This window comes from Petromyzon marinus, chromosome 3 (genome assembly GCF_048934315.1).
Source record: "Petromyzon marinus isolate PM22_M1 ecotype Great Lakes invasive population chromosome 3, UKy_Petmar_22M1.pri1.0, whole genome shotgun sequence".
NCBI lineage: Eukaryota > Metazoa > Chordata > Hyperoartia > Petromyzontiformes > Petromyzontidae > Petromyzon > Petromyzon marinus.
This window is the reverse complement of record NC_133669.1, coordinates 14,082,093-14,096,788: the sequence shown is the minus strand read 5'-3', so window position 1 is coordinate 14,096,788 and position 14,696 is coordinate 14,082,093.

Genomic DNA, 14,696 nt, shown 5'->3' with positions numbered 1-14,696 from the left:
ACAGAGCAGCCGTGGGGTGACGGTATGAATGGAACGGGGGAGTCGGTGGGCAATGGCCCCGGCAATTCAGTGATGGCGGGGGACGTTCGGCCCCACACCTGTAGGTGGCTGGCATGGTTATTGAATAACCGCACGTGTACACCAGTCACGTGGTTAATGGCGACTCGGTTCAAGAATTTCTGTGTGACACACGTGCTGTTGCATCTTATAGGTAAAGGACCCAAAGGTTATTTTTTTATCGTTATAGAAGTGTTCTTACTTTGGGGGCTGGGGGAATGACGTTACACTCCAGGTCCCACTGGAAGCTTCGAGAAGGAAAGCGTGGTTAAGAGGCGGAGAGAGCTGGGACTGTGTATAAAAGCCGGACCCCTGAACGGATCCAGCTGTTGTTGTCCACTGAAGATCCGAAGACGCCACCCTTAAGACCTGGAGCCAGGGCCAGGACCCGAGGACCTTGGCTGGGTCGGGTTAGAGTTAGCCTCCCTAGACCCCGTTAGCTGGAGGACCGATACTAGAGCTGTTGCCCCAGTGTGTACCAAACGCTAATCCAGAGAACAAACCTCCCCAGAGTATCGGGTGGAAGGAGCCGTTACCCCTTTGTATCAGGGATTGTTATCGTTATTGTTAAATAAACATGTTGCCTCCAGAGAAGCCTCTCCATTTACACCCACTACACATATTCAGGGACTGGATGGAAAGTTGCCTCGCAGAATTGTGAGAGATGGCTGCAACTTGAGAAGGCCTTGATCCAGCAGTGGATGTATCATGAAATGAAGCACATTGCGTCATAAACATGGCCCCCCGAGTTCAATTCGCGGTGATGTCTAACAGCGGTTATCTGAAAGGAACCTGAGTCTCCTTTTGGTCGATACAGCCTTAAATAAGTAGCTCGATCCTGAGTACCAAATGTCCGATTCCCACCGGAATTTAGACACAGGCATTGCATACATTTCCACGAGAATTTACGAGTGATATCGAGCAGCTGTGAGGACTCCATTACTCTCTGACACGGGTGCGTGAGTGGAGAGATCTCTGTGATTGTCCAATTGTGTGCTAAGTTCCTGGAGCCTGAGTACCAAATGGCCAAAACAATTATATACATTGCGTAGGCCACGATTGTTGGCATGTCCGATTCCCCAAGGGATTTATGCACAGGGATTGCGTAGGGATGCAAATTCTCTTTTGGCCGCAATAACTCAGTCGAAAGGCACGATAACCATTTTCAGAAATTGCAGTTTTGTTATAATTCCCAGAAAGTGTTTTACGCACACGCACCAATCTTCATGAGATTTTTTTTATTCGAACGATTCAAGCCCAAGCATGTTTAATGGAGATATAATGCAAACATCACAAACTGTTTAGCTTGTTGGCAGGAGCATATGTTTGAATTATGATTAAATTGTAATGGATGAATGAATCTGTGGCTGATATAGTATATATCACAGTGGGCGATGTACGGTGCGAAATAAGTTTAACATACATATATAAAGTTGCAAATTTATTAACGAAGTAATTTGTAGTATCAACCATATTTGTGGCAATGCATTCATTTAGCACATTAAAATTTTAGCACAAGTTATGGAATAATCTGTGAGATTGGTGCACTCTTTGTCTGGTTGCAATTTTCACAAACTCGCAACGACCGACATGGGAAAGTGAGTCATGTGATTTGACCACCCACTATCGATGTTCAGCCTGAACAACAGCTCAGTCACAAGCAGCTTTGGTTTTAATAAACGTGATATCGACTGGCGTCAGCGAAAACAAGCAATCATTATTCAATGTCTCAGTGCCTTTAAGTTTTTAGTTCTTTTATTATTTCAGTGCTATTATATATTTGGGAAAGCCTTCAATCAACAGCTGATCCTTCATTGATGATGCTGATATAAATGCTAATCCTGAATCTAGAAAATAATTAAGAAAAGTTGATGTCATACATATATCAGACGATAGAAAATACTTAATGTCAATTATCATAACCCTAAAAAATAAAAATCGATGCTGTGGTGTCCAATCAGGTGTGATTGCTCCAGTGGCATAAACACAACATACTTTTGCATAAAAATGTGGCTGATATTTTAATTGAAAATAAGACTTTTTCCCAAACTGCCATTCAATAAGAAAACTTCCCTGTAAAGTATTTGTGTATTTATTAATACGTGCCTTTTTTGGTTACGTAAAATATTGGTCCTACAACTAGCTGATCCATTACAATTTCATTATTTTAAATTAAAGACAAGCCACAGTGAGAGTATGGCCATGCAACACACAATATGGATCATTAAGTAAACCACTTTAATCTTCTCTCCATCAAAGGAATAATATACAAATGAGGTAAAAAAAAACTAGTCTTTCAATGCACACACTTTTATTTGCACTCAAAAGTAAAAATACGCTATTTTCACCCCAGAAATTAATAGAATTTGATGAATAAAAGTTGGTGGCTTGCATGTCAAGTGTTTAAACATGTGAAAAGGAAGACACCCACCTTCATAAGGTCGAAATCGTTACACACAAAGTACTTGCCACAAATGAAACACAATACCTTGCTGATCTCGTCATGGAACGTAAACCATAACGGGAACTCCCATCATCCTTGCAGCGGATTTTAGCTAGCCATCGACCACAGACGGTCATTGCATCGCTCGATTTCAGATGCACTTCTGCAACCGTCTGGAGTGATCTTTCTTCCGATATCAGGAAGCCACTGGAGATGTGCACTTTTAAATCTCGATTGAAAACTTATTTCTTCAAAACTGCTTTTTATGTTTTTTATTTATTGTCCTTCCCCTGCACATTCGATTAGTACGGCTGGCTTCATACGGTGCAAACAAAGTTCAACATATATATAAAAAAATACTTAAAAATTGAGTCCCTCTTCATTACCATAAGCAGAGGTGGAACGCTTCAGGTTGACTGGATGAAGAAGGCTAAAGAGATTCGTGAGTAAAATACATATTTACACAATGCATTTGTAGATGGAAGAATAAAAATATATTACAAAAAAGTATTCACAGCGATGTATTTATATCTTCTTTGGTTCTTTCGGTAAAGTCACATAGAATGATAATAAAATAATAAATTGATAAAATAAAATAACACAATAATATTCTCACGACGTTTCGGCCACAACACAAGCGGCCTTCATCAGGTGAAGGGGCGAGACTGTCTGGTAGGACAGCGCTGGAGTGAAAGAGCCACGTTCACCTGATGAAGGCCGCTTGTGTTGTGGCCGAAACGTCGTGAGAATATTATTGTGTTATTTTATTTTATCAATTTATTATTTTATTATCATTCTACGTGACTTTACCGAAAGAACCAAAGAAGATGAATCATTGCAGTCACGAAAGCTTTAAATCGAGATGTATTTATAATATCAAGGGGAAAAAAGAGTCCACGAGCAGAACACGTGGACAACTTACGAATCCAAGAGTCCACCAACTGCCTTTGTACCACGTGGAATTGTTGTGACCTTGCAGTTTAGATTTCTTACATACATTTTCACGCCCACTTCAGCAATTGTTTCTTGATGTAGCTGTCCCACCTGATGACGGACGCTTGTGTTGCGCCCGAAACGTCGTGATTTATTTTATTTTATACCTACGTGACTATACCGAAAGAACCAGAGTATACATTTTCCTGAATATAACACATATATTTTAAATACAATGATTCGTATTACAAATGGCATGTATTTAATGTATTAAGAACAACGCTAAATAAAAGGTAGTGTAAATTGACCACCATCAGACAATGCACGTGGTAGACTGATGCATGTAGTGTCAATAGAGAACACCATATCCCTACTGTGCATAGTTTAATGAGAACACAAACAGTGTTGACGATGTATTTTTTTTATTCATAGCTTGAAAGAATATTCTGGTAGCTTTCTGCCATTATGAATTCGAACGCTGAAAGCGTTTGCTGTCATTGCAAAGTAATCTTCTAGAAGGCACAAATGAATAATGCTTCCTTAAATCAGCAACATTAAAATGATGCTCATTAATTCATCAGATCTTTTTAGTTTTCTGGAAGCCTGAGCGTGATTTATTCAAAATTCAATGCAAACATCAACCCTATGTGTTGTTGATGCTCAACCAATGAACTGACTCGCACACACACCAAGGAGACAGGCTATTCTTAATCTCACACAACATCCCCTTAGTTGACCATACGTCACCATCATCCTGGTTTTGGGGGTTGATTGTAAAAGGCGTGAAGCATGGACGTGGGAGGATAGAAGGACAGGAAAACAAGTGATTTTGCCAGGAGATTGAAGTATAACACAAGACTGAATCTATATATCCAGAGCTTTGCGTGTTATATCTTTATTATGCGTGATGGGTTTTCTCCTGTTTATCACATTTTCTAGCCCATGCCGAACACTCATTAATACAATTGTCCAAACATTCTCCATGCAGGAACCATTTTCAACATGAATATTAATTACATGTGTTTTCCAAAAACAGTATATTATTACATAAGCACACACATGAGTAACAGGCTGAATTAAGCGACGTAACTAGGGGTGTTTTTGTCATTGAGAGTAAAGGAAGAGCTCAGCATACATAATTGTCAGGTACGTGCACATTGAGGCCACGTCAAGTGTCGAAGGCTCGCTGGCAGGTCACGGGACAGATCCATCCATGTGCCGTGGGTTGAATATTCGAGAGGATTGGCAAATGCACCACCTTGGCTCCCCACAGTGTCACCTCTCCCAGCCACATGTAAACATGCACACGTACCACCCCAACCCCACGACCGCCCCCACCCTTCCCCAGCCCCACGCACCTGGAGAGCCCCACCCTCACCTGCGTGCTCGCAAATAAAAGTGCGCGCATCGCTGCGATCCTCACATCACCGGCTCCAGATTCGACCTTCCAATTGCTCACGGATCACCAACGACTTCAGCCATGGTAGGGAATACACTCATTGCACCATCACGACAAAGATGCCTGGCATTGCCTTTCACATAAACACTGATACCGAACGTTTCGTTAGTGAGCACCTATTAAATAGGAAAAATATTATATATTCGTATAAAAACATTCTATATATTTTATGTGGAGAGACATGTTCTCGATGACGCTAAAGATAATTTTCCGTTACCTATTAAGGTTGTTAAACAATTGAATAAAACAAAATCGGCTTTGGACACTGATATCCATATGCTAGTCATGGAATCGATAATTGAATCCAGTGAAGACGAACGTAGAATAGTTGTTTAAATTGTTCATGGCTTGTTGATTATTTGCATCGTCATAAGCTATGATCAAACCACAAGAATAGCCAAGGATGCAATGTAAAATGGATCGCTGCAGTTCATGGCTCTAGACATTCTACTCTGTTGTGAAATGTTCTGAAATACATAAATAAATATACATCTGTTCGTCTCTTCAAATAAAATACTCTCAAACTTTGACTTCGCACAATGACCAAGATGCAGTGTCGCAGCTCCGTATGATGATGTTAAGATTATAAAAGTTTTGTTTGGAATTGTTTTGAAAAACAGGACTGGGAAACAGAGACGCACGCTAATTTCGACGCAATTGACGTGGTGAGTGAAGGCAGTTGCATCTGTATCCTCTTCTTGCATCTCATTACACCTATGTACTTTGTCCACCTTATCTTATCTTGCTACATGTCATGTTTCACTTGTCTACATCCTGTGTTATCTTACTTGGCAGTTTACGAATTGAAAGAGAGGGAACGTAAATGCTTAGAGCCCCCAATGGACGAGCACTATTGCACTTATGTGTCGTGTTTAGCTCTGCTGCTCTATGAGCATTAAAGACTGAACCTACTCACTCTTCTCGTGCCCAAGCCATGGCACCTAGACACGAGATGGGTGTCTCTTTTCATCTCCCTCGTGTTTACCTGAGGCACTTGAAATGCAGCCTCTAAGAGGTGCGATTTCCACACAGCAAGTCCACGCTTCCTGTCGTGTATCGCTAGATCATGGCCCTCACAAGCCTGTGGGATCCTTCAGCTACTGTGAGACTTGTACCCCTGATCAGACCCAGCATTCACCTCTGTACCTGCTGATATAATGATGATCATGAGACACATTATTTATTCCCAAAGTCTCACGTCGTCTCAAGATGTTTCCAGCAGGCTCCTCCATTACCGTGATTGACTAATTCCGTGCATGAGTGGTACATGTACAAACCTTAAGTCAGTCCACTGCTGGATGAGATCCTCCTCATGCCTTGCGGATTGTGGGTTATGTGACCATACATCACCACACTGATAATTTTGAGTTGAAGGTGGTGAGCGTAGACATGGGGACATTAAGGTAAAAGCCATCACTCGCAGTTATGCGATATACTAATCCACCAATCAACAGCACACAAGCTAATTCCATCACTACCATATCCGTGGTAGATCACAAACGCGTTACCTTCCTTGGATGTGAATCTGTTACTCGTCTTGACCACTAGCCACCTTCCCATTAATTTGCACCAGCACTCAAAATGCTGCCATTAACAAGCAAGGGAATGTCTCCTCCTTACTCTGCGGAGACAGGACGACGACGGCTTCATTTCGTTTAACGAATACCGGGACTTCTTGGAAATGAACGGTGTGGATCAAGACTGCAGCAGTGTGGACACAAACAAAGATGGCAAGATCTCTTTCGAAGGTGGGTGACCATGGTCTAGGGAAGATCATGGAACAGGGCCATTACCTTGTTTAAAAGGAGCATACACAAACTCAGGAGGGCATTATATAGTTCGTGAGTCATAATGACATCTGCCTTTGTTGCGACCATGATAAATGCTCTACCTTGCTGATGCTAAAGGGCTACACTGGGGATAATCGGACCCACGGAAGATAGAGAGGACAAAGACTAGGGAAATGCATTGCTATATGAACAAAGATGACACGTATTTACAAAGAAAAGCTTCCACACTCTCTCCTGAACTGGAATGTCTTCCCAATTACATAAATTCTCGTTTCACTTGTGGGAGGAAATTGGAGTACCCACAGAAATCACGCTTATACAAGAGAATAGCAGTAAAATGTGCACAAACATTTGAGAATCCATTGCACTACTGCCATCTGACAACCTGTAGTTATCAAATTCATCACATTGTAATTTACATTCAAGTGAAAATTGTGTTTTTTAGATTCTCATTTTAAATTTAGCACATAAACGCAGCATTCTCAGGAAATTAAAGGTAGAATTGTGGTTATTTTACAGATTATTTCGTTTCATTCTTTTCTACCAACGATACAGCACAATACCGCATACCCGACTTGATGGGAACTGAGGTATAGGTGGTTATGTAACAAGGTCGGATAAGTGAACATCTAAATAAAATTAGAGCTCGGCCTTGCACAAATATTTTGCTCGACCAAAACAAAGTCCTTTACATTTTACGAACCTCTATACTGTACTTTAGAAGTAAGTTAATGTGTGTTACATTTTCCGTCTATTCAGATAGGGTGGGGTTATTTAATTAAACCGTTCGGGTGTGGGCATCGATCAGTGATGGGCACTTTTTGTAATAAATAAAGGGTTTCCCTTGCTTCATTCGGTTTCAGTTTATGTGATTTCGTGTACAGTATATGCGGCTAACATTTTATACCCAAAATTTGCGATGTGCGGTTTGAATTCATTGAAATGCGGCAATGTGGTTGGACGTGCGACATTGTGTCTACCTCTGCACTCCTCGACAGACAGCTGTGTCCTGCGGTCCATTGTGAGTTATGTGTCTCCGCTACACAATTTAGCTTTGTCCACCCTCTTTTGGAACACATTTACGTCAGAAAGCGATGGAAACCTGTACGTATGCCATCAATTTGAAATTACATTTCTCTCCCATGCCAGAGTTCTCTGAATTCTACAAGAAGGACTCTGACAAGCAGAAGGAGAAGCTGAAGCTGAAAAAGTGAACTCCAAGGACATGCCTGCGGGGTGAAAGGGTTGCTCTTAGTTTGTTAGGCTTCCACTCCAAGCTTCTTAATCATCATGACCAGTGTTAACCCTGCTACTAAGCATTAGGCATGTAATGATGTATTAATTAATTAAAATAATTCGTAGTCTCTCATTCGTGCTTACAATCGACCGTGCAAGAATCTGTCATTTAAATGGTATTGCATATTATATGCAAACATTACCGTTATGCTGAGCAAATTTAATGGCACAAATGAGATTAAATACATTACAAATAAGACGTAAAAAAGGAAAAGAATCTTGAATATAATAGAGAGAATTGTAACATTTCACTGAATCAGAGGATACTCTTTACATGCCTAATTAAAAAACTACTGCTACTATTTATAGCTATTACTACTGTATTTGACACTACTGCTAATAGCGCTACCACTAAGACTCAATTGAAATGTACTTTTAGTACAAAGCATTTCAGTAATATTTCAGATGTACTGTGCTGTGCGACGTACTGGCACCATGATCGAAAATAGCGCAATGAAACAAACTCCAACGAGGCATAGTGCATCCATTCACTATGGAATAAACACCTCAGTGCAGTACACGTACTCACAAATACCAGTCACAGATCACTCTTGAACAACACTACTGTCAGAATGCTGGACGTGGCTTGGTAACCTGAAAGGCAGCGGTGGACAGAATGCAAACACGGTTCTTTCTACAAATTCAGCCCAGCGTTCTGATGGATTGTTTTTTTTCATTTGCCTTGAAATAAACCCAGCTTTGCTTAAATAAAAGCTGACTACCCCGTGTTAATATGTACACGTGTGCATACGTGAGTGTGTGTGTATGCTTGTGTGTACTTGTGTGTTGTGTCGCTGTTAGCGCGCTGTACTGCGAACTCTGCCACCGGAGTTCGATTCCCACTCACCACCAACACCAGTGACAATAAATCAATCCATGTGTAGCGGCATTGTTGGGCGCAATGCGCGATCGCCACGACTCTTGGCCTGTAGTACCGGACCCCGGTCAACAGTAGGGCCAAACTCGAGTGCCCGGATTCAGTCGGCCCGTTGGGCTCAGGTGATTCCAGAGAGGCTCGTGACTGGAGGTGCATGTGGCACATTAGGAATGGACCACTCTTTTAATTATTTCCTTGTGCAGCAAGGGAGAAAAGTGTGGTTCTGGGAAAGTCCTGTTGTGCTGTGCAGTGCAGCAATGCATGTGTACAGCAGCATGTGGTGACTGGGTTGGGCCTGTAGGTGGCTGGCAGGGTTATTGATTAACCGCACGTGTACACCAGTCACGTGGTTAATGGCGACTCGGTTCAAGAATTTCTGTGACACACGTGCTGTTGCATCTTGCAGGTAAAGGACCCAAAGGTTGTTTTTTTATCGTTATAGAAGTGTTCTAGACTTGTTATCGACTTAGTCTAGACTTCAAGCTTGACTTTGAATTGTTCATTTGTGACATATTCAATTGGAGGGGTTTTAGCACTGTGCATTGTAAAGGATGACACGCTGTATTTACATACTGTAATTGCAATTATCTAACCCTAATACTGTTTAGGCTATAACCATGCCCATGCACCCAGTGTATGACTACTTTCAATGCTATTGATAATAGAACACATGCATAGTAGTGTAGTGACTGGCAGTCACTACTGTGTCACACGCACACGTATGACGTCACTATGCGGCGTAGCGTCACTATCCCCCGGGTCCAAACACACACATGACGTCATCCCGGCTGGAGGCAGGAATGACGTCAGGGCCGGTTCAGGGAGTCTGGAGGTTGGGTGAGGCCGTGGCACTCTTGAGTGAACCCGGCTGGACACGTGACCTATCAAGGTGGGGGCCGCGGGCCCAGAGGGACCTTGGGTTGCCAGGTGGATAGCCGGGGAGCTTCGAGAGGGTTCTCGAAGAGAGGCGTGTCCGGGGTGGGGCCCGCACACGCCGAGGCCGATAGAAGCAGCCTCCTCACAGGGCTCGAGGCTGCCCGTGTCAAGAATGAAGAGGGATCATGAAGACGCCTCCTGAGAAGAAGAAGAGTCAAGCCTCCATTCAGCGGACCCATAGTAGCCCACCTGACTGGGTCACGCTAGTGTATCCGAGAGTCTGAGATACTGAGTGACGGTGTGTGTGTTAGTCAGAGTAGGACGGTGGTTACCACCTTATGTTAGTGTAACGAGCTTGTTGTTAATAAACAGTTTTGCTTCCAAAGAAGTGTGTGCGCCTATCTGAGCCCATTACAGTCGTAAGTGGTACAATGGTGACACGTACAGTACGTATATTGTACACATACAGTAGAGGTAATGGGTGTAAGATACCGATATAAGTCGATGGTATAGACATACAGTTTAGGATTAAAGTAATATGCGAATAGTGAAGTGTAAAGGTTATTGTCAAAGACAAAGATGGCTTATCAGTAGTAGAATTGGGTTTAAGAAAACGGTTTTTGAATAACCGGACGCGTACATCAGTCATATGGTTAATGGCGACTCGGTTCAAGAATTGGTGTGTATGACACACGTGCTGTTGCATCTTACAAATTAACCACAATAAATGTGTTTGCCCTCGATTTGGAGCAGCTGCCCACGTCCTTCATTTCGGGTGTGCAACATGCAGACCCCAGACCCTCAAGAGGGGGGCTGGGGGGATGACGTCACACTCCAGGTCCCACTGCAAGGTTCGAGAAGGAAGGCGTGGTTAAGAGGCGGAGAGAGCTGGGACTGTGTATAAAAGCCGGACCCCTGAACGGGTCCGGCTCTTGTTGTCCACTGAAGATCCGAAGACGCCACCCTGAACACCTGGAGCCAGGGCCAGGACCCGAGGACCTTGGCTAGGTCGGGTCAGAGTTAGCCTCCCAAGACCCCGTTAGCTGGAGGACCGATACTAGAGCTGTTGCCCCAGTGTGTACGACAGGCTAACCCAGAGGACATACCTCCCTAGAGTATCGGGTGGAAGTGGCCGTTACCCCTTTGTATCAGGGATTGTTATCGTTATTGTTAAATAAACGTGTTGCCTCCAGAGAAGCCTCTCCATTTACACCCACTACACATGTAAAGGGACTGGATGGAAAGTTGCCTCGCAGAATTGTGAGAGATGGCTGCGACTTGAGAAGGCCTTGATCCAGCAGTGGATGTATCATGAAATGAAGCACATTGCGTTATAAACATGGCGACCCGAGTTCAATTCGCGGTCATGTCTGACAGCGGTTATCTGAAAGGAACATGAGTCTCCTCTTGGTCGATACAGCCTTAAATAAGTATCTCGATCCTGAGTACCAAATGTCCGATTCCCACCGGGATTTACACACAGGCATTGCATACATTTCCACGAGAATTAACGAGTGATATCGAGCAGCTGTGAGGAATCCATTTCTCTCTGACACGGGTGCGTGAGTGGAGAGATCTCTGTGATTGTCCAATTGTGTGCTAAGTTCCTGGAGCCTGAGTACCAAATGGCCAAAACAATTATATACTTTGCGTAGGCCACGATTGTTGGCATGTCCGATTCCCCAAGGGATTTATGCACAGGGATTGCGTAGGAATACAAATTCTCTTTTGGCCGCAATAACTCAGTCGAAAGGCACGATAACCGTTTTCAGAAGTTGCAGTTTTGTTATAATTCCCAGAAAGTGTTTTACGTACACGCACCAATCTTCATGAGATTTTTATTTGAACGATTCAAGCCCAAGTATGTTTAATGGAGATATAATACAAACATCACAAACTGGCTTGTCAGGAGCATATGTTTGAATTATGATTAAATTGTAATGGATGAATGAATCTGTGTCTGATATACTGTATATCACGGTGGGCGACGTATGGTGCGAAAGAAGTTCAACAAACACATAAAATTGCAAATTTATTAACGAAGTAATCTGTACTTTCAACCATATTTGTGGCAATGCATACATTTAGTACATTAAAATTTTGGCATAAGTTATGAAATAATCTGTGAGATTGGTGCACTCTTTTTCTGGTTGCAATTTTTACAAACTCGCAACGACTGACATGGGAAAGTGAGGTTATGTGATTTGACCACCCACTATGGATGTTCAGCCTGAACAACAGCTCAGTTACAAGCAGCTTTGGTTTTAATAAACGTGATATCGACTGGTGTCAGCTAAAACAAGCAATCATTATCCAATGTCTCAGTGCCTTTAAGTTTTTAGTTCTTTTATTATTTCAGTGCTATTATACATTCGGGAAAGCCTTCAATCATCAGCTGATTGATCATTGATGATGCTGATATGAATGTCAATCCTGAATCTAGAAAATAATAAAGCAAAGTTGATGTAATACATCTATGAGACGATAGAAAATACTTAATGTCAATGATAATATCCCTAAAATAATAAAGTCGATGCTGTGGTGTACAATACAGATGTGATTGCTCCACTGACATAAACACAACATACTTTTGCAAAAAAATGAGGCTGATATTTAATTGAAAATACGACTTTTTCCCAAACTACCATCCAATAAGAAAACTTCCCTGTAAAGTATTTGTGTATTTATTAATACGTGCCTTTTTTAGTTACGTAAGGATATTGGTCCTACAACTAGCTGATCCATTACAATTTCATTATTTTAAATTAAAGACAAGCCACAGTGAGAGTATGGCCATGCAACACAATATGGATCATTAAGTAAACCACTTTAATCTTCTCTCCATCAAAAGAATAATATACAAATGAGGTAAAAAGCTAGTCTTTCAATGCACACACTTTTATTTGCACTCAAAAGTAGAAATACGTTATTTTCACCCCAGATATTAATACAATTTGATGAATAAAAGTTGGTGCCTTGCATGTCATGTGTTTAAACATATCAAAAGGAAGACACCCACCTTCATGAGGTCGCACTCATTACACACAAAGTACTTTCCACAAATGAAACACAATACCTTGCTGATCTCGTCATGGAACGTAAACCATCACGGGAACTCCCATCATCCTTGCAGCGGATTTTAGCTAGCCATCGACCACAGACGGTCATTGCATCGCTCGATTTCAGATGCACTTCTGCAACCATCTGGAACGCTCTTTCTTCCGATATCAGGAAGCCACTGGAGATGTGCACTTTTAAATCTCGATTGAAAACTTATTTCTTCAAAACTGCTTTTGTGTTTTTTTATTTATTGTCCTTCCCCTGCACATTCGATTAGTACGGCTGGTTTCATACGGTGCAAACAAAGTTCAACATATATATAAAAAAAACACTTAAAAATTGAGTCCCTCTTCATTACCATAAGCAGAGGTGGAACGCTTCAGGTTGACTGGATGAAGAAGGCTAAAGAGATTCGTGAGTAAAATACATATTTACACAATGCATTTGTAGATGGAAGAATAAAAATATATTACAAAAAAGTATTCACAGCGATGTATTTATAATATCAAGGGGAAAAAAGAGTCCAGGAGCAGAACACGTGGACAACTTACGAATCCAAGAGTCCACCAACTGCCTTTGTACCACGTGGGATTGTTGTGACCTTGCAGTGTAGATTTCTTACATACATTTTCCTGCCTACTTCAGCAATTGTTTCTTGATGTAGTTGTCCCACCTGATGACGGACGCTTGTGTTGCGCCCGAAACGTCGTGATTTAATTTATTTTATTTTATACCTACATGACTATACCGAAAGAACCAGAGTATACATTTTCCTGAATAACACATATATTTTAAATAAAATGATTCGTATTACAAATGGCATGTATTTAATGTATTAAGAACAACGCTTAATAAAAGGTAGTGTAAATTGACCACCATCAGACAATGCACGTGGTAGACTGATGCATGTAGTGTCAATAGAGAACACCATATCCCTACTGTGCATAGTTTAATGAGCACACAAACAGTGTTGACGATGTATTTTTTTATTCATAGCTTGAAAGAATATTCTGGTAGCTTTCTGCCATGATGAATTCGAACGCTGAAAGCGTTTGCTGTCATTGCAAAGTAATCTTCTAGAAGGCACAAATGAATAATGCTTCCTTAAATCAGCAACATTAAAATGATGCTCATTAATTCATCAGATCTTTTTAGTTTTCTGGAAGCCTGAGCGTGATTTATTCAAAATTCAATGCAAACATCAACCCTATGTATTGTTGATACTCAACCAATGAACTGACTCGCACACACACCAAGGAGACAGACTATTCTTAATCTCACACAACATCCCCTTAGTTGACAATACGTCACCATCATCCTGGTTTTGGGGGTTGATTGTAAAAGGCGTGAAGCATGGACGTGGGAGGATAGAAGGACAGGAAAACAAGTGATTTTGCCAGGAGATTGAAATATAACACAGGACTGAATCTATATATCCAGAGCTTTGGGTGTTATATTTTTATTATGCGTGATGGGTTTTCTCCTGGTTATCACATTTTCTAGCCCATGCCGAACACTCATTAATACAATTGTTCAAACATTCTCCATGCAGGAACCCTTTTCAACAAGAATATTAATTACATGTGTTTTCCAAAAGCAGTACATTATTACATAAGCACACACATGAGTAACAGGCTGAATTAAGCGACGTAACTAGGGGTGTTTTTGTCATTGAGAGTAAAGGAAGAGCTCAGCATACATAATTGTCAGGTACGTGCACATTGAGGCCACGTCAAGTGTCGAAGGCTCGCTGGCAGGTTACGGGACAGATCCATCCATGTGCCGTGGGTTGAATATTCGAGAAGATTGGCAGATGCACCACCTTGGCTCCCCACAGTGTCACCTCTCCCAGCCACATGTAAACATGCACACGTACCACCCCAACCCCACGACCGCCCCCACCCC